Source organism: Lactuca sativa, chromosome 3 (genome assembly GCF_002870075.4).
Source record: "Lactuca sativa cultivar Salinas chromosome 3, Lsat_Salinas_v11, whole genome shotgun sequence".
NCBI lineage: Eukaryota > Viridiplantae > Streptophyta > Magnoliopsida > Asterales > Asteraceae > Lactuca > Lactuca sativa.
Window position 1 is genome coordinate 140,976,806 of NC_056625.2, and position 22,186 is coordinate 140,998,991.

The 22,186-nt window shown below is 39.4% G+C and overlaps 1 long non-coding RNA gene across 1 annotated transcript; it reads right to left on the reverse strand.

Annotated features, from left to right (window-relative positions):
• Positions 1-285: 285 nt before the first annotated feature.
• LOC111911627 (uncharacterized) lies at positions 286-14,538 on the reverse strand. Its single transcript, XR_002856929.3, has 4 exons — positions 14,234-14,538; positions 13,142-13,210; positions 9,228-12,126; positions 286-1,229 (listed from the first exon to the last, which is right to left on the reverse strand). It is a non-coding gene; the product is annotated as an uncharacterized LOC111911627 (long non-coding RNA).
• Between the last annotated feature and the right edge of the window lie 7,648 nt (positions 14,539-22,186).

Genomic DNA, 22,186 nt, shown 5'->3' on the forward strand with positions numbered 1-22,186 from the left:
TCATTGTTTGGTTGTCAAACCAACAAATAATGGGATAAAATAATAACAATAAAACCCAAATCACTGCTATAGTATAGAGTAAGCAGGGTCAATCCACAGGAATATCGGACTTCTTATTTAACCATATTCTCACACATTATCCAAATAATATTAAAATGGGGGTTATGTTTAAACTAAAATTAAAATTCATAAGAAATAAAATTGAAAACAAAATTCAGTAAAAGAAATGCATTTCTGATTCCGATTCCTACACATGTATTATGTTAAAAGATGTAATATAATTATGACTCATGTTTTGTCTAGGTTGGTAATTTAGATATTAATAAACTCTAATATCTAAGTTGACAAAAGTATTTTATTCAAAACATGCTCTTCAAATAAAAATTCCTTTAATTGATTCAATTCAAATAAGTTCTTGCATCAAATCATTGAAGGACATTGAGTTCTTGCAACAATTACCAACAATGTTCAACATTCCTCTTAAGCTTGGGATTATGAACATTTAATCTTTGATTACACTTATTTTGATTTAAATTCAACCAATCAAGTGTATGTTACTATCATCAAATCATAAAACATATACGGATTTTATAATTTGATTAACTAGATTGAATGGAACCCTAATTCATTGATCAAGTGAAAAAGAGAATCAATCAAACACATAATTAAGATCAAATCAAAGATTACTAGATATTAAACATAAGTCAAATGTAAATTACAACCTAATAACACATACTTAAGAATTCAGAATCAGAAATGAAATAGAAATCAGCCACACATGTCTAAGTTAAACTACAATTCAACAAGTTTAATCCTCCATTCGACTTACAAAGTGCAAATTAAAGTGTTTCCAAATGTTTATCCACTTCCCAAATCTCCCCAAAATCCTTTTCTTCTCCCAAAATACGACTTAACTTCTCCTGGAACTGGCTGTCTTCTTTTTACAAATGATTCAACTGTTTTAAAACCGGCGACACGTTTACATGGCCCGTGTAAATTATAACTGACCATTTACATGGCCATGTAAATACAAAAAGTTAATTGCTCATGAGTATGTGTTTACATGGCCCGTGTAAACTCAAAGCTTTCATTTACATGGCCGTGTAAATCTCTATAAAGTCAAAATCTTCATTTTTTTCTTAACTTCCTCCTCGATGCGCCAATGGTCCCGAAACTTCATCCACATCTTTTATTCATCATCTCAACTAATATTCTTCCTTCAAAAGTCTCTGAAATATCACAAAAGCATGTGAGTGGAATTGCATCATGAAAAATCCCAAAAATATGCAAAATGCATGAGTTTAACCTAAATGCAATGCACTTTTATGGATAAAAACTACAAAATGGATGCATGAAATGCACCTAACAAATCTCCCCAAGCTTGAACCTTTCTTGTCCTCAAGAAAGAACAAGAAAAATTTAAACTACAGAAAATAAAATGAAAGAAGAAAAGAAAATAAAAAATCAATTTTTATTTTATTTTTTATTTTTTTTATTTTTTTTTGAAATTTTATGCATGAAACTAAAACAAACATGATAAAGATCATTCCAATCCAATTAACCTTGTTTTGTACCATAGTTGAGAATGTACCTGTCGTGCTTTGTGTCAACTTAGCTTTAGTCTCAAAATATTATATAACAATAGAAATAAGACTTTAGCCACTCCCTAATGCAACTCAACAAAATCAAAGATCACCACACTTGTTCCTTCTCAATATCAACAAGTCAATTATTGGAACAAATTATTGTCTTACTCTCGTGAAATTGTATGTGACAAAACATGCTCAATCATCATTGTTTCACAAAATACATCAATGCCCGATTCCAGCTGTTTGTTGGTCAACAACAATCTTTTTCCGAAAAATCTTTTCTTAAAATTCCCATATATTTACCCAGATTGGTTACAAATTTCAAACCACTTACTGCAGTCAAAGTAATTAACTTTCAATCCCAATTTCATAAGTTCAAATTCAAGTCCAAGGGAATCTTTTGGCAGCCAAATATTTTTCCTAGATATATTATTCAATAAAGATATAAACACAAATATATACAAACTTCCTAATTACATTTTCCTATAAATAAAGCTCATGGATTTCTTTGAAATCCGTGTAACGGGCTTCCAACCAACACATCCAGATCAAATGACCTTAGTGTTGGGTTATGAGCATTCTAACACTCCTAAGTGTACATGCAACCCTAAATACCTTGGATCTATGTTTTCTCTATTATACATGCAATTATGGACATCCAAGGTATTATCCTAATCTAGCATACAAAATAACGAATATAACAAGATAGAATACATACCTCTTTGATGTAGAATGTCTTCATGAAGCTTGGGTGCCTAGTGCCTCAAGTGTGACACCTCAAATGGTTCACACAGCACCAAATACACTTGGAATAACTTGAGAGAAACTTGAACACTCCTAAAATCGGCTAGCCCTTTCTTATTATTCATAGTGGCCGATTTTTCCCAAAGAATATGATCTTATATAGTTGTTACAATTAGGGTAAACCCTAATTGTCATGGCCTTCCATTTCCTTGGATCCATGGGTTCAAATACACTATGGAGCATCCATGGACCATCCTATGGGTTTTAGCCCAACTTGATTATCCATGGAGCATTAGCCCACTATACAAGTATGGATGATTTACACAATCAACCCATATATTTAATTAGTCTTCTTTTGATCACTTAATTAATTCTAGATTAATTCTTGATCAATAATAATTAAATAATCCTATTAATATATTAGAACTTATAATATATTAATCAACCTTAAGTGTTATTTCTCTCACTATAGTCTATCCAAGTGCATGATGCCATGCAACCCAAATGGACCATGCCGGGTCGGGTCAAGTCTTACCAATTATAGTTATGGACTTAGACATTAATCCAACAGTCTCCCACTTGGATAAGTCTAAAACTATTATTGCAAGTATGACTTCAAGAACCGACTGGCAATCGTAGCTCTCAAAAGTTTCCGTCGAACTCTGACCTTGCCGATGAACTCTGACCTTTGTCAATGACTTGTCCATTAGATAAGTGATCCTATTTTCCTCCATTCTGGATATCGTATGGATTGAGACATGGATTATCAATCATTCTCTCTGTCCATTTGTTATTTCCCGATTTCCGATTCATGATGACTGACTAATTAAACAAATCAAATCAGTCATGGCTTGGCCAAGCACTCACATGTGTCATCATTAAATCATCGAGGGGCCCACATATATCGCTTTCATCCCGAAGGTAAAAGGAATGGATAAACTTCGACACATATGGCTTGTTCTGCTACTTGTTGAATCATACACAAAGGCACGTTTTATAACATCGAGTTACCAATGCGTTTTCGTGCAATCAATGTACTATCAACTCATAGTAACAACTCATATCTCTAGGTTTGAAGAATATAAGATATTATCGTCTCATTATCACTCGTGATAAAATCCATGAAGTGATTCAAATGAGCGCGGGTTGAATCCAATACTCAGAACTTATGAGCACTCATGAGTGTTGTAGCACAACTTTGTCCACCAACTTGGACCTCTACAAGCCAACCCATGACAGTCTTGATTCATATCTACTTCCAACATATGACCGAATGTGGATGGTTTGAATAACTTAGTCATTCCGGAAGAATAACCTAGTTATTATGGAAGTCAAAACATGCAAAGTGAAACACAAGAATAAATGAATCTAATATGGTCTCAGAACTTATGAATATAAATAAAACACCTTTTATTTATCACCATATGATTGTACATTATTCATTGTATACTGTTTCAGCTATCAACTTTATTCTTGAATTTAAAACAATAGTTGTCCCATGCTCCAAGCATGTACACTATGTTATCTAAACACTAGTCATGCCATACACCAAGTATGCATATTATGTTTTTCTATGACCCTTACTTTGTGAAATAAACCAATTGACCAAACTTTCAATGATTCTAATTTCACACTCCCAAATTCTTATGGAAAATGCAGGAATTCCAAATTCATGCCATTTTACCTAAATCTGTTAGATTCTCAACTTATATGCAATGATTCTCTTGCAATGATTATGCACAAAGTCATAAAGATTTGACAACAAACATTACAGAGCATTCCAAAGAAGATCAAATCCTTGGAAACATCCTTCTTTCATTAAGTTTCCTAATCTTATACAGACTTATTTAACAACTTCCACCAATGGGATCATTTCCACATTCCCTTTTTGACTATCACTTCTGAACAAGAGTTGCCTCTTTTCAGAATATGTCAATATGGTCCTTCTAACAATTAACACTATACTTCCAACTGTCCCTGAGCAACCAATCTTTGGTAAACCTTAGATTGTCCTTGACAATTGCTTAATTGTTTTAGTCATATCCAGTTCTAGACCTTTTCCCTTCTTAATGCCCCAGGCATCTGGAAAATTTTAGACAGGATGAATATAACACATGTAATCGATCCTATATCCGAAGCATATGGGACACGATTCATGATGTCTCACATAAAGACTAAACCATTCTTTTGCTATAATATTTTCATTTCTATTTGCCAAGTTCTCATAATTCAGATTATGAAAAGGGATGCCGTAATCATAATCGAATTTTAGAACGTAAATAATGAACCCATATATAGAATTTCCTTATGTTGAGCCATTCCAACATGAAATTCATATATATTCTTGACTAAATTTGATTAAAATCTCAATCTAAGCTTTTAGAATTGAAATGAAGTATAATTTCCTCTCCCTTAATTATAGCAAAACTTTTTCAACCATTGCAGCCTCACGAATTGAAACTTTTGTTTTCTATAATTAACATTGCTAACTTGCAACCTTTATCATAATTATCATGCTCCCACTAACATGATGATTATTAGAATAACACTTATACTCCCGCTAGCTTTGACATGTACTCATAAATCAGCTAAACTTCTAGAAATCAATACTTTATTGACTTTCTTACCAAAGTTCAGATTTCTGATACTAGATTGCTTTGATAAAAATTTATCAAAATCATACACCTTGCCTTAGATAGCTCACAGGTGTGTCTAAACAATTATCAAAAGGGATCCCGTAATCATAATGTTTAGACCTTTGTCATTCCCACAATTTCTATCTACTCAAAATCTACTTAGTGAAAGAGTTTCCTTACCATCATTTTCATGAATCGAAGATAAACCTTATGACACTTAGATTTTATGGTGTAAGTGTTCCTATCCATGTGAATTTGTCAAAACCATAATCACAAGACTAGGTTAGTGACAAATCCTAACTCATATGGATTGAACTTGTGCAATCTTTACTTCTTGCCACCTGGCAGCTCAAGGACCTGCCATTGCTTCCAAGTAGTTATGCAAACAATTGAGAACATCTAGAACTCAAATGTATAGCCAACTTAACTGGAATGGGCACAGAAATGTTAACACGGTAAGTTATAAACCTCACGTCGTGTGTTAGTGTTAAGCTACAAGTTTTTATTCTTGATTTGATCTTGAACTTCTTTTCAGGATCTTTAAGACTCCCACTGTTCTCTTGACATATAAGATTATCTTGCCAAATATTCAAGAGATAGTGTGGATTCTAATCAAGACAGACACTTAACACAATTAGCCTTAGTTGGTCTTTGTTTTATCCAAAACATCACAACTTACCAATTTCAAATGTACAAGAGTAGAAAACTTTTACTCTTACATTTGAAAAGTGTTTTTTTAAACCTTCTTTAAGACATATCACTCAAGTTACAATATTGGAGTATGACTCTAAGAATTTTTATGGAACGAAGTATGACTCATCTTTTTGATTTAACCATTTCAACAATTCATGACTCCTCTTCTTAGTCATAAAAATGAACTAAGATGACCTTAGAGGATCAATTGTGATATTGTGTCTTGATCATTAAGATGATCATGAACATGATACTAAAGTACTCTCCCATCTTTTTAGATTTGAGAAACTTTTATCTTTCTACCAAATTTGATTCTTCTTATTCGTTCTGTCATACATTGAAACTTTTCCAATGTCTCAGAATTATACCTAAGCTTGTAAGTATAATCATATTTACTAAACCTTAGTAAATCATGATGAATAGTCTTATCCATCTTTTGTTGTGGACTTTGATAAGTGCACAAGAAAGTGTACTTGACCCCTTAGTCCTTCACTTGACTCACACATCCATGTGAACATGTAGTTCGTCTTAATTCTTCCAATGCTTGAAAGTTCTCATTCATCATGCTATACAACTTGCATGATTTCAAGTTTCTATCCAACTGAAACTTGGGTGATGAGAATCTTTCCATATTTGGTAAATTTAGACACTACCACAAATGAAAGAATCAAATTCATATTTCCAATATTTCTCTTAATGGAATCTTATAAGCAACAAAATTTCCACAAACGCCATTGTAAGGATACATAAAATAAATAAAATCCAAAATTTCCTTTTATTTTAAAACTTTGCGGAAAAAATTATCCTTACAATCAATATGAAACATTGTTGTTATCTATTCCTAAGCAAAATATCATAACTCATAAGAAGTAGCTCAAGAATCCGATCTTTAAACTATGCGATAGAAATCCATCTATGCGATCAGATTCAGCATATTCTTTCTTTAAGTTCCTTCACTTTTCTTTGATTCTTAAAACATCAACATGTGACCCTGTCACATCATGTATCAAGAATCTCAGAATAGAAACTTAACAAAGTTAGATAGTGGACTTTACCTGAATTAGAGTCAAACTTATTAACTTTACCAGCCTTATGATCTTTCAGTAAATTTGGCAGCTTCGCAACCAATGCCCCTTCCTTTGGCAATGGACCCTTGATAATGAGACTATCTTAGACTTAGCCTCTCTCTTTACCATTTGGTCAACCGAGTTGACTATGGCCGATCCCTTTCTATTGGGAAAAGAGAGCTTTACTGGATATCCAATGTCATCATTGTCAATGTCCATAAAGTTTTAGGAAGTTGATCTTAGCAAATAGATAAGATCATTAAGGGTCTTGTCATAGTCTGTTTCATAGGAGTCCCAAAGGAACTCACTATGTGACTTAGAAAGTGATTGAACCACCAACTTTCTCAAGACTTTGACATCCAGCTCTCCCGGCTTGTCAATATGTAACTACATCTCCAAGATGTGACCACAAATAGACCTTTACTTGCCAATAGGGCTTGAGTGACTTTAAAGTTTTCAAGAACTTGTGGGTTAGGGAGAATAACTGGAGGGGGTGAAAGAAGTATGATTTCCATGGGACATCATCTTCATTTAGGAAAGCTTGTTTCAAGAGATTTGGGAAGATCATAAATGTCTAAACTAGACATCTTTTGTGAGATATTCAAGATAGTTGATTTAAAGTCCTTAATATAACACCCAATATGAAATATTAAGTCTAGGAACCAACACAATACTTTTATAACTTGGAAGAGGGATGCCGTAATCCAAGCTATAAAATATTTGAAGGTAGGTGAGTGACGATTCACCAATTTCCACCAAGATAAACGAAATGTATTATTAGGTTTTAATTGGATTTGAAACTCTTAGATCTTTTGAGATTCATTGAAATTTTCAATGAAATGTTTCAATCTCGAGTGTTCCCTTCAGGTTTTGTGACTGGGATGCCGAGGATCACAAAACAAGGTGTGAAGTAACCATGCAAATTACTTGGTACCCTTAAGTGTTTACCCTCAATCGATGTGCCGGTTAACCACACACGCTCCATCGATACTATGATAAACATTAAGTTACCCTTTCCCTACCTTGCTAAATACGAGTTAGTGTGCCGGTTAACCACACATGCTCCACTAACCGACTTAAACAAAGTGCAAAGTGTAATTTCTTGGATTAGCACCTTATTCACATTTTCCTAAGTAACTAAGATTGGGTATTTATAAATGGTTTAGTTACTTAGTATTTATTATTAATACTTTTAATGAAGGGAGAATTCTTGTCCTTGTCCTACCCGTTCGACTAACGACCCTCCACCGGTCAAGGAAACGGTGGGTGAGAGTGGACACCCATTAAACTGCCATTTTATAGGCAGTAACCTTATACCCACTTATAGACCGGCTTCGTGAATGAGGCCTACTAACAGTAAGACTGACTTGCTCTTATATATATATATATATATATATATATATATATATATATATATATATATATATAAATATAAATATTATTAACTTATAATATTATAAAGTATAAGGGTTGAATTTTAACTTTTAAAATTCTAAGGGCTAACTTGGAATTAAAGTATTCATAAGTGAAAACTTTTCAAATTCCAAAACTTGAGGGCAAAATTTGAAACTATTCAAAACTAATTAATTCCATAACTTATGAGTTTAAAGTAGTTTTAATTAAAAACTCTTCAAGTTCCATAACTTGAGGACAAGTTATGGAAGATTTTAAACTAATAAAAGAATTAACTTTTCTTTATTTTATAACTTATGTAATTAATTAAGGTTACACATTATTTATTTATTTATTGAAGAGACTCTTGAACCTCCATAACTTGAGGACAAGTCATGGAGTCATAAAATCATTTAATTAGAACTAGAGTCTTCATTTTGTAACCTTTGCCAACTTATATGAGTTTTATGATTCTTAAATGTGACTTTTCATATAACTTGAGGACAAGTTACAAAAACACACTTTGGAATCAACTCTTAGATTAAAATGGATTGAAATCAACTATTTCACACAACTTTTCTATTAATCTAAGAACAAGATAATTCAAATCATCAATATTCAAGAAATTAGCATGAACATACAAACTAATACAAATCTTGAAATTATGACAATTATCTTAGAAATTGGATTAGCATGAACATTACCACATCAAAAACAAGTTTATAAGTCCAAAAATATCTTAGGCTAATGTTCCTAGTCCAATTAAAGCCAAAACAATCGAATATATGCTGTCAGGGGGTCCAACTCGTCGAGTGCACGAACCAACTCGGCAAGTTGGATGCATTTTGCCTTGGACTCGGCGAGTCTACTGTACAGACAACATCAAAACTCGATTTTTTCAGCTACTTTTGCAAGTATAAGAAGAAAACAAGCCTAGGCTCTGATACCACTGTTGGGTTATGAGCATTCTAACACTCCTAAGTGTACATGCAACCCTAAATACCTTGGATCTATGTTTTCTCTATTATACATGCAATTATGGACATCCAAGGTATTATCCTAATCTAGCATACAAAATAACGAATATAACAAGATAGAATACATACCTCTTTGATGTAGAATGTCTTCATGAAGCTTGAGTGCCTAGTGCCTCAAGTGTGACACCTCAAATGGTTCACACAACACCAAATACACTTGGAATAACTTGAGAGAAACTTGAACACTCCTAAAATCGGCTAGCCCTTTCTTATTATTCATAGTGGCCGATTTTTCCCAAAGAATATGATCTTATATAGTTGTTACAATTAGGGTAAACCCTAATTGTCATGGCCTTCCATTTCCTTGGATCCATGGGTTCAAATACACCATGGAGCATCCATGTGTAACATCCCGAAATATCAAGAGTAGAGTTGAAGGGCTAAAAGAGTAAATTGGGAAAGAGCGACTTGACGAGTCCATGGGTGGACTCGACGAGTAGAGTCGCGACTTGGTCGTGTGTTAAGTAGCCGACTCGGCGAGTCAGTAAGATGGACTCGGCGAGTAGGCGCTGAGCGGAGAAAACCCTAATTCTCGGGGTTGAGCCCTATATAAAGAACATAACATCCATTCCCCCAGCCTCTTTACTCATCCTCAAGTCCAGAAACCCTAACCTTCGTATGTGAGTGGATCAAGTTGCATTTGGGAGCTTGGAGAAGCAATTGTTGAGGAAATCTTGAAGGGTAGGAGGCTTGGAGCAAGGGGCTTTGCTTGGATTCGAGTTCCATTGCAGTTGGGGCGTTCTTTTGAGGTAATATCTCGTCCTTGGGCTGTTACTCTTTGGATTCATCATTATGGGGTTTGTGGGGATCTTATTTTTTGGTGTTTTGGAGTTTAGAGGTTAGATCTGAGGTTGCTACCTCAGATCTGGAATGGAGAAGGTTTGGAATGCCTGAAAGTCCCTGTGTTTGAGTGTGTAGTGAAGCTATCATGTCCCAAACCCTAGCCCTAAAGTGTATAAGGCCTAGATCTCTTTGGATTCACGTAAAGTTTGCCACTTTATGTGATGGATGGGTTGTAGGAGGCTAGATCTATGTTGTGGATCAATTGCATGGCCTGGAATGCTTCTGTATGGATTCAGACCGGTGGTACTCGGCGAGTCACATGGGTGAACTCGACGAGTTACTTGAAGATGAGCTGGAACTTGACGAGTTGGAAGAACAACTTGGCGAGTTGGTTGAAGATGGCGTGGAACTCGGCGAGTTGTATGAACAACTCGACGAGTAGGTTGAAGATAGCCTTAGACTCGGCGAGTCTGTTCTTGGACTCGGCGAGTCTTGTCGAAGAGTCCCAATATTTTCTGGTCGAGTCGAGAATCGGTGAGTCAAGGGATGACTCGGTGAGTTGTGTGCGAGTGGACTCAGAGTTGTTGGACTCGGCGAGTCTCGGGGTGACTCGGCGAGTTAGGTCGCGGATTGGGGGAAGTCCTGAGCTTGGGGACTCGGCGAGTCATCGGGTTGACTCGGCGAGTAGAGTCAGTCAGGGGTTGACTTTGACCTTGTCCAAGGGTTGACCAATTGTCTTCCGGGGGTATTTTGGTAATTAAGGGTATTTATTGAGTTGAGTGTTTTGGTGTTTAGTGGAGGAGTTCGTGTCGGAGTTTGGAGCAGCGGGATCTTATCCTTTCAGCCGGCAGTTTCGAGGTGAGTTATCCTCACTATATCAACAGGGTCTAAGGCACCAAGGCCGGCCCTTTTCGGATTGAGATCCGGGTAGTTGTTGTTATGTTACCGCTTTGATATGTTTGCATCCTGAGAGCCAGGATGGTATATGTTAGAGACCTGATTGAGATCGGTATCTTGAGAGATAGGGAGATGCTATGCTAGTGACCTGTTAGGTCGGTATCCTGGTTAGGATGATGATATGTTATGTGATCTGTTTGATCTGCTTGTTGACTGTGAATTGCTATATGATTGTATGTATATGTGCACATGGTTGTTTGGACTGGAGTTGGGTTGAGGCGGGTCCTGCTTTGTGCTGTAGGCCAAGATACCCAGGGCGGACCGGTTGTTCCGAAGGCCCAGCGAGCGGTCCGGATAGGCTGTAGGCCCCAAGAGGGTGGACCAGACGTGCCGAGGCTCGGAGAGTGGACCAGGCCGACTGAAGGCCCGGTGCGGGCGGACCAGTCATATTGTAGAATCAGAGAGTGGACCAGGTGGATTGAAGGCCCGGTGCGGGCGGACCAATCACACTGTAGACTCGAGGTTTATGGCTAGACTCAGAGGGTGGACCAGGTGGAGTGTAGGCCGGTGCAGCGGACCAGTCACACAGTAGGCCCGAAGTGCATGGCTGTTCTGTGATCAGATATGTTGTGGCATGTTATGCGTGTATGTTATAAGTGGTTGGTATTTTGGGGATATCTCACTAAGCTTTCGGGCTTACAGTTGTGGTTTTATGTTTTTCAGGTTCTTCAGGAGACCGTGGCAAGGCGAAGGCGTGATCGTACCGTTCCTCATGATTTTGTAGTAATGTGATTCTGGGAATACTTAAATGTTTTGTATTGAAAACCTTTTTGTAAAGATTTAATGGAATCGAGTTGTTTTTGCAAAATTTAAAATTGGTTGTATTTTTTCGGTCGTTACAAGTTGGTATTAGAGCCTTGGTTTGAGTGAAATGGAGAAACACTCGTGTGACTCCAGTCTCAAATCGAGGAGAGTTTTCAAAAGAGAGTTTAAAATGGTTTTCAAATGAGTAAAGGAGGACGTGTAACGTCGTGATTTTCACCATATTTTTTTTTTCTTTTTAAAACATTTATTTAACAAAATATGTTAGCGGAATACTTAGTTTCTTTTTAATTCAAAACATTTTCAAAACCACACGTTACCATTTTCATAAACAACATTAAACCATTTAATTATTGCAAAAAGGAGTTCAAAGGAAAATAAAAACCAAACGTGTTCAGGTGGCATCTTTATTAAAACTAACTACCCAAAAGGAACCCAACCTCACCAAGCCATGCTCCTAAGATACCTGTACCAACCAAAAGGCATCCAACAAAGAAACAAGTGTTAGCAACTGCCACGTGAGCCGACAACTTGTACACAACCAAAAAGAGAACACACAATTCCCGTAAGGGTCATCCATACAAATCGTGATAATAACATAGTCAAGAAAAACAAATAACATGATATTATAATTTATTTCAATCATATAGTTTTCAACTTAACTCAACCGATTATTACATATAATTTAATTCACCGTTTATTATATGTAATTTCTAATTCAACCGATTAACTACTTTGGGGTTCCTTAGGGAGGGTCTACCCAACAACTTAACCCCGTTCACTACTCGTGTGCTCAGCCAGTTTAGTGCTCTAAGTGGCTCATGACTTCCACCCGAATACACCAACCCCAAGACTTCCACTTTCGCTACTCCGACTTGCAAAGTACAAGTACTTTACGGTGTCGTTCAGGATCGGTACAAACGGTGCCAATTCCAACGATACACCTCCCGATTCCCAGGTGATGTTTGATCCGGCCACACCATAAAGCCAACACCACTCCAGTTCCCGTACACCGAGGTGCACATGAACCACGTGTCACACGACCATCTAGAAAAGTTCGTGTAACTAATCACCGTTATGGCTTAAGCTCTTTCAACCCATTAGACTTGCAAGGTTCTACCCATGTCACCGTTATACCCCGCAAAAGCATGCATACACCATAATAATCATGTTACTCTTACAACTTAAACGAGTAATTATCATGTAATGAAGTTCATTAAGGTATCACCATACATTAGCATATAACTACCAATTCATGTAACATCATATCCGCATGCAACTTACAACGTTCACATAGCATGAATATCACCATAGCAACTGATACCAAGGAATAACCACACACAAGATGCAAACAACATATTTTCAATAGTTATCACAAGCATTTATAAAAATCTAGCATGAATCCTAATTTGCATCAACAATCTACATACGAGATGTTGTTTCCGGTTATGCACTAAAGTCAACAAAAATTGTCGACTCACCTTATGTTTGAAGCGAGTTCTCCTTTCTAATTCAAGCCTTGACCCTTCTTGAAGTTGTCAAGTTTTCACCTAATAATCACACATACCAAGCAATCATCAAAATGGGGTCCAAGTTTCATTAACACCTTTAATTTCTTATTGGGTTACATATTTTTTTAAGTTTCACAGCTTGACCATTGTTCAGGGTTTTGGTCATAAAACAGAATCTGTAACTCCGATTGAGCTGAATCCGGACTTTCTGAAAACTAGACTCGATTTCCTACATATTATCCAGAGAGGGGAATCGGTCAATTATGCTCAGATTAGAAGCTACAGCCCTCGCAAGATGGGGCAAAGTTGCTGTGCAGATTTCCAATAATTGCCAAAAATCAACGTATGATTCAAGACCTTGGACAAAGGATTAAAGCCACATGATTTAACACACCAAAAGCTTGAATGAAGGTATTAAGACATAAATTAAGTGGTTTATGAAAAGACCAAGAATTGACTAAAGGATTATTGAAAGTAAGATGCCCTAATGCACTAACACCAAAAATCTACATTCACCAATAAAGACTTCATTTAGTTCAAATCAAGATACATGTAGGGATGAACTTTTAGTGAACTTTAGACACTCATTATGTGGTTTTCAAGTTTGTTGTTTCAGCCTCCAAGTCATGGTTTTGAAGACCAAAAATACAAACAATACTACCAAGAATTTTGAGGACTTCCAAGCTAGTCTTTTGATAAAATCTTTGCTAGTCCAAACAACAACACAAATTCCCACATATCAAAACTTCTAGGGGCTGTTTTGAGGGTTATAAATGGTACTCAAAATATGAATTCAATGCAGGAAATTATTCACTAAATTTGAAGACAAGAAAAAAAAAACAAGATTTTCCCCAAAGCAAATCAATTTGTCTCCAAGATTGGAATCAATTCAGGAATACCGATTCCACTATATGAGGGAACATTTGAAAATCGATCATACAGTGGACTATGATTGAGATCATGTACAAGAAGTCAATTGAGGAGCAATTCAACCTAAAAGTCGAAATTAATTGCAACCCAATTAAGGAATTAACATAACACAAGGGAGATTCAAGAGATTACCAAGGTGTGTGATCGATCCAACGAGTTTGAAACAAAAATCGGAGCCCACAGCCCCTACTAAGCCGATCGCAACCTCCCCCTCAATGCCAATCGTGTGTGTTTTTTTGCTTCTTCTCCTTGATCGACGCCTGCTGGAACGATGGCCAAAGTATCGGGATTTTTTTTGTTCGTTTACTGCCGACGCCAAGCGGGAACCGAAGGTGTGGGATCACTTCTTAATTCGCACGAGAGGGAAACGGATGAGCGGTCAGAATCGGTTCGACCCCTCTATGACATTAATAGACAACGTTACGTTAACATGGAAAAGTTACGTAACCATCAATTTGTTAAAATACCAATTTACATTATTGGTCCCCCATCTTCAACTTTCTTTTCAATATCTTGCGACGGTCAGACGGTCAAAGGAAAGGAAAAGTAACATAAGAATGAATTGGTTTTAAACCCTATTTTACATCATTTACCCCTCATCTTTCTATTCCTTTGTCTAATAGATCCTTCCACTATCATTTGAATTATTTTCGACCTTCAATTACAAATATATATAGTTTTCCACATTAAACTTTAGCCCCTATATCTTTCATCAAAATTTCATCTAGATGGTCCTTCCAAATCCATGATATAATAGTGCCACCTTAATTAATTATTTATTTATACCTTTTAATCAATAACTAATTCTTTTAAATATCGATTAACGCCATTTTTATTTTATTATTTCATCTTACAACCTAATAACCAAAATAATTTTATAGTAATAAATATTCGAGTAACGAAAAGCTAACATCGTTAACCGAAAGATTTTTGGGTCGTTACAGGACGCGGATGTACGATCAGCCGGAGCCAGTAAGTAACCCCAAAATATCATGCATGTTATTTGTTTTCTAGCTTTGATAGAACAACATGCTAGTGTTAGGCTAGGGATCTTCAGGATTTCATGATAATGTTGCCTGATTTGTGATGCCTATAGCCTAGGGTTTCCTTGTGGGAGATTTTCAGTGTTCCTCTAGTGGTAAGGGTTGAGAGCTGTTATTCATGTTTTCACTAGGGTGTTGTGGTAGTACTTCATACAAATATGGGTAGGTGTGGAAGGTAGTATGGGCCCGTACTACTGAAAGCACAGGACCCATACGCGTATAAGGGAAACCATGATCTCTAGGGTTGGGTTGAGAGAGTTGGATCCCAGGTTAGTGGGAAGAGTCTGAGATTTTGTGTGGTGTTTTTCAGTATGGAGATTTCGAGGCATGATGAGAGTGGATCCGGATCAGGATCGGGAGCAGGAGAGGGAGTTCCGGGCGGGTCAGTACCGCCCGCGGTTATCGGTCAGATGAGCACGTGTGAGTTGGATGCGAGGATTCGTGAGATCCTGCGTGATGAGATTGCTGAGTTGTTCCGGGGTGAGTTGCCGGAGCTGTTTGGGTCGATCAAGACCGCCATGGTTGAGTATTTTGATGAGCGCTATGCAGCTCTCACAGAGACGGCTGCCGCGGCGGCTACAGCAGCTGTAGCAGCGGCAGGGGGAGGAGCTGGTCAGGGCTTTCAGTATCGGGACTTCGACAATACGAAGCCTCCTACCTTTGATGGAGTTTAGGACCCGATTGTTGCTATGAGGTGGTTATCGGACGTGGAGGGGTGTTTCTTCACGTGTTCATGCCCTGCTGATCAGAGGGTGAGGTGTGCTCTGAACCTGTTGAGGCTCGGGGCGAAGGATTGGTGGAGATTGACCACAGGGTCATATTCGGATGCACAGAGGGCTGCGGTTTCATGGGATCAGTTCAGGGAGATGTTCAGCACTCGTTATGTTCCGCAAGTTGAGAGGGAGAGATTGGCTCAGGAGCTCCTTGAGCTGAAGCAGGGTTTGGAGTCGGTGACTGAGATCACCAGGATGTTCACTGAGAGGGCAATGTTTTGCCCAGAGTTCGCTTCGGAGCAGGCTCAGATGTCTCGATATCTGAGCATGCTCAAGAGGGATATCAGACAGTTTGTGTCTACCCAGAGGTGCGAGACCTTGTTGGAGTTGCAGGAGGCCGCTAGGCGGCGTGAGTTAGAGATTGAGTTGCAGTTGCGTGAGCTGAGGCAGGCTCCAGTGCAGTCGCAGCCGGCGCTGAAACGGTCCAAGAACGTTGATGTTAGAGTGGGGGATCTGAGCAGCCACACTTGTGGGAAGTGTGGGAGGGTTCACACCGGAGTTTGTAGGTCCGATGGTGCATGCCGCAAGTGCGGAAAGGAGGGGCACTATGCGAGGGATTGTCGGCAGTCAGCGCCGGTTCGGGATTTGAGGATTTGTTATCATTGTCACCAGGTTGGACATTTGAGGGTCAACTGTCCACATCTTGCTGCGGGACCGGTGTAGGCTCCAGCACCGGCCACTTTGAGGATTACAGGTGGACGTCAGGGTGGAGCAGAGCCCCCAAGGGCTCAGGGTCGTGCTTATCAGCTTGCGGCAGAGGAGGTCAGAGCAGTGCCGGATGCAGCTGCGGGTATGTTTCTATCTTGTTATCTTGTGATTATTTGTGGTGTTTTGTTTATGTTCTGGTATCCTTGTGTGGTTTTCGATGCGGTATTCGTCGTTTTGAGAATTTTGGGTTGGTTATGGGTTGTTGTTTTGGGATTTTCGTTGGTTATCATCCATGTGGGTTATTAGTGGAAACCTAACATTGGTTTGAAGGTCGGGTATCATCTTCTTTCTGAGGAGTGGTTAGATGCAGGTTGAATTTCCTTCGAGCAGGTTATCAGTGTTGATGTGGGATCTTGTTAAGGTTGTTTATGCTTGTGGGAATCAGTCCGCGTGTAAGTGTTGGTTTTGTGCAGAGTTGTTCTGGGTGGTCGGTGTTGGCGACCGGTGGTTGTTAATCAGTGCTACAAGTGGGGGAGAATTGGAAATTCTCCGGGAGATCGATGAGTATTTGAGGGTGCTTAGCTGTTGGGATTCAGCAGTGTTCCGTCAGTCCAGAGTGTAGGCTGATAGGAGCAAGTGTCGGGCATGCGGGGCGGGATACAGACCTAGGGCATTCGATTGTGGAGGGCCTGGGATCAGGCCGGGATCGAGCATGTGCGATTGAGACAGAGTTCGAAACCCTTAAAGGGCTAGAATAGTATGAATGAGAGGATTTCCGGGAGAGATAGCTCGGAATGATGAATGTTAGTTGGGCGGTCCGGATAGACTGAAGGCCGGTGGGCGTACCAGTCAGGCCGAAGGCTCGGAGAACGGTCCAGCCAAACTAAAGGTTCTGAGAGCGGTCCAGATTGGCTGAAGGTTCTGAGAGTGGTCCAGATTGGCTGAAGGTCTGGTGAGGCGGTCCAGTCATGCTGAAGACTCTGCATGTATTGTTGGATCGGTTCGAGGATATGGATTGAGTTTGTTGCGATGTGTTTGCGTTAGAAGGTCTGGCCCCGGGTAGTGATCTTGATTAGTTGATATAGTGCATGGGCTTGAGAGTCCCTGTGTTGGGAGTTAGAGTATGTGTGTTGTATGGATAACGGATACGCTATAAAAAGGGGTGGTGTAGCGTGGGGCGAGCACCATGGCACTTGTTGGAGTGACAATGTGGCCAAGTGGATTCCTTGGTAAAGGAAAAAGAGAGAGGTGTGTAACTCCGAGAGGGAGTGCAAGTTCACGGAAGTGAAAGCGGCAGAGCAGAGTTATGATTAGAGTAATCCGAGTATGGTTATTGAGCAACGTGTTTGCGGCAGTGGAATAGAAGCACATCCGGTTTGGGATGTCTGCTGAGGTCGCGGAGGGAATTCCGCAGGTGTAGAGCCAAGAGGCTCAGAAGGGATGCAGAGAGAGAGAGAGAGAGAGAGAGTCTTGGGATCTCAATGTGATTCTGATCAGGGAATTGGGTATGTATTAGTGGTTCATCCTGGGGGATGTTTGAGGATATCATCAGTGTATCGGGTTTTCCCAACCTGAGGGTGCTAGAGCTAGTTCAGCATGTGTATGTGATTGCAAGAGGAGAACTCGTGGGAGTTGCTCTGAGATTGAAGAATGGGTCTTTCCGTCAGCATGGAATGGATAGAGTGGGATTCGGATCGGGGATCCGATGGTTCATGGTTTTCTAGCTTATATGGGTCGAGTGATGGTTGTGATTTGGTGCAGTGATGCATCTTGGGTAATTCTCGATTGTTGAGTGTGATTAGCAGGGGGTACAGCCGGTGCCCGGTTTGAGACGGTGGTCAGGACACCACAAGGAAAGAGGAAATGAGTTCGAGTTTTGATGGTTATGCCTTGAGGAACCTGGTCCGATTAGGGCCAGGTGGCGCGTCGTGGGAATAATTTGGAGTTGAGTTGCCGTAGGCTTCGAGGACGAAGCCTAATTTAAGTGGGGGAGAATTGTAACATCCCGAAATATCAAGAGTAGAGTTGAAGGGCTAAAAGAGTAAATTGGGAAAGAGCGACTTGACGAGTCCATGGGTGGACTCGACGAGTAGAGTCGCGACTTGGTCGCGTGTTAAGTAGCCGACTCGGCGAGTCAGTAAGATGGACTTGGCGAGTAGGCGCTGAGCGGAGAAAACCCTAATTCTCGGGGTTGAGCCCTATATAAAGAACATAACATCCATTCCCCCAACCTCTTTACTCATCCTCAAGTCCAGAAACCCTAACCTTCGTATGTGAGTGGATCAAGTTGCATTTGGGAGCTTGGAGAAGCAATTGTTGAGGAAATCTTGAAGGGTAGGAGGCTTGGAGCAAGGGGCTTTGCTTGGATTCGAGTTCCATTGCAGTTGGGGCGTTCTTTTGAGGTAATATCTCGTCCTTGGGCTGTTACTCTTTGGATTCATCATTATGGGGTTTGTGGGGATCTTATTTTTTGGTGTTTTGGAGTTTAGAGGTTAGATCTGAGGTTGCTACCTCAGATCTGGAATGGAGAAGGTTTGGAATGCCTGAAAGTCCCTGTGTTTGAGTGTGTAGTGAAGCTATCATGTCCCAAACCCTAGCCCTAAAGTGTATAAGGCCTAGATCTCTTTGGATTCACGTAAAGTTTGACACTTTATGTGATGGATGGGTTGTAGGAGGCTAGATCTATGTTGTGGATCAATTCCATGGCCTGGAATGCTTCTGTATGGATTCAGACTCGGCGAGTCACATGGGTGAACTCGACGAGTTGCTTGAAGATGAGCTGGAACTTGACGAGTTGGAAGAACAACTTGGCGAGTTGGTTGAAGATGGCCTGGAACTCGGCGAGTTGTATGAACAACTCGGCGAGTAGGTTGAAGATAGCCTTAGACTCAGCGAGTCTGTTCTTGGACTCGGCGAGTCTTGTCGAAGAGTCCCAATATTTTCTGGTCGAGTCGAGAATCGGTGAGTCAAGGGATGACTCGGTGAGTTGTGTGCGAGTGGACTCAGAGTTGTTGGACTCGGCGAGTCTCGGGGTGACTCGGCGAGTTAGGTCGCGGATTGGGGGAAGTCCTGAGCTTGGGGACTCGGCGAGTCATCGGGTTGACTCGGCGAGTAGAGTCAGTCAGGGGTTGACTTTGACCTTGTCCAAGGGTTGACCAATTGTCTTCCGGGGGTATTTTGGTAATTAAGGGTATTTATTGAGTTGAGTGTTTTGGTGTTCAGTGGAGGAGTTCGTGTCGGAGTTTGGAGCAGCGGGATCTTATCCTTTCAGCCGGCAGTTTCGAGGTGAGTTATCCTCACTATATCAACAGGGTCTAAGGCATCAAGGCCGGCCCTTTTCGGATTGAGATCCAGGTAGTTGTTGTTATGTTACCGCTTTGATATGTTTGCATCCTGAGAGCCAGGATGGTATATGTTAGAGACCTGATTGAGATCGGTATCTTGAGAGATAGGGAGATGCTATGCTAGTGACCTGTTAGGTCGGTATCCTGGTTAGGATGATGATATGTTATGTGATCTGTTTGATCTGCTTGTTGACTGTGAATTGCTATATGATTGTATGTATATGTGCACATGGTTGTTTGGACTGGAGTTGGGTTGAGGCGGGTCCTGCTTTGTGCTGTAGGCCAAGATACCCAGGGCGGACCGGTTGTTCCGAAGGCCCAGCGAGCGGTCCGGATAGGCTGTAGGCCCCAAGAGGGTGGACCAGACGTGCCGAGGCTCGGAGAGTGGACCAGGCCGACTGAAGGCCCGGTGCGGGCGGACCAGTCATATTGTAGAATCAGAGAGTGGACCAGGTGGATTGAAGGCCCGGTGCGGGCGGACCAATCACACTGTAGACTCGAGGTTTATGGCTAGACTCAGAGGGTGGACCAGGTGGAGTGTAGGCCGGTGCAGCGGACCAGTCACACAGTAGGCCCGAAGTGCATGGCTGTTCTGTGATCAGATATGTTGTGGCATGTTATGCGTGTATGTTATAAGTGGTTGGTATTTTGGGGATATCTCACTAAGCTTTCGGGCTTACAGTTGTGGTTTTATGTTTTTCAGGTTCTTCAGGAGACCGTGGCAAGGCGAAGGCGTGATCGTACCGTTCCTCATGATTTTGTAGTAATGTGATTCTGGGAATACTTAAATGTTTTGTATTGAAAACCTTTTTGTAAAGATTTAATGGAATCGAGTTGTTTTTGAAAAATTTAAAATTGGGTGTATTTTTCGGTCGTTACACCATGAACCATCCTATGGGTTTTAGCCCAACTTGATTATCTATGGAGCATTAGCCCACTATACAAGTATGGATGATTTACACAATGAACCCATATATTTAATTAGTCTTCTTTTGATCACTTAATTAATTGTAGATTAAATTTTTTTTATCAATACTAATTAAATAATCCTATTAATATATTAGAACTTATAATATATTAATCAACCTTAAGTGTTATTTCTCTCATTATAGTCTATCCAAGTGCATGATGCCATGCAACCCAAATGGACCATGCCGGGTCGGGTCAAGTCTTACCAATTATAGTTATGGACTTAGACATTAATCCAACACTTAGTGTGTTAGATTTAAAAAGATCCCTCGGGTTTACTTGCCCGATCCTCAAAGGCCACATATTATCTTTATTTGGTTATTAAGTTCATGACTTTCTATGGAACCCGTGTAGCGGACTTTCAACCCAATCCGTCCCAAACAATTTTGCTTTAGGCAATTAGGTGTGGAACACCCCTCAGAGTTTACTTGTTCGAGTCCCAAAGGTCACAGATTAACTTAATTACATATATATATATATACATATATTTATTTTATTTATTTATTTATTTATTTATTTTTAGATAACACATAACACTCTTATTAATTTATTTGTTTGGCCTATTTCTTTATATTTTCATCCTTGACTTTTTTCTATGGCGGGACATCTGACAGTCTATTATCGTGAGGGGCTTCTAGACATTTTTCGGGGGACTGAAGTTAACATGCAAAGACCCATAGGTATAGTTGGAAACTATGTCCCCAAGCAGGGTATATAAAAGGAAATGAGCAGAAATGACTTTTAGAGCGCTGGAAAGCTCGGGACATTGAGATTTTATATTCTTTTTATGAATTTTTGAATTTGGCATTTTAAGTTCAATTGAGCATTACTACTCATAAGACCAGTTATATGTCCCAAAGAAGTGACTCATACCTGCTGTTATGCTCAAATGTTGATAATCTTCTCACTTTCTGCTTTGCACAAGTAGCTTTGGGAGGTGTGTTCGTGTGTGATTAGCTTGCTTTTAGATTTTTCAATAAAAAGAGCAAGTCTAATCTCAAGGCATACGACTCATTTACCGACTCAACTGTTTTGAAAAGATTCGGTTGCTTGGGACTGGAACAATTTTTTTTTTTTTTTTAATATTTTATTTTATAGAATGCAATGCTAAAATTTAGATGCAAACAAAATGCAAAGACAATAATAAAAATTAGAAAGAAAATCTTTTTGGCTTTTGAAAAATTTTCTATGCAGAAAAATGAAAAAGAAAATAAAAATTAAGGCAATATGTACAAAATTACATGCAACCTACATGCAACGGGATTTATGCATGGATGGATACCCCTCCCCAAGCTGAAAATATAGCAT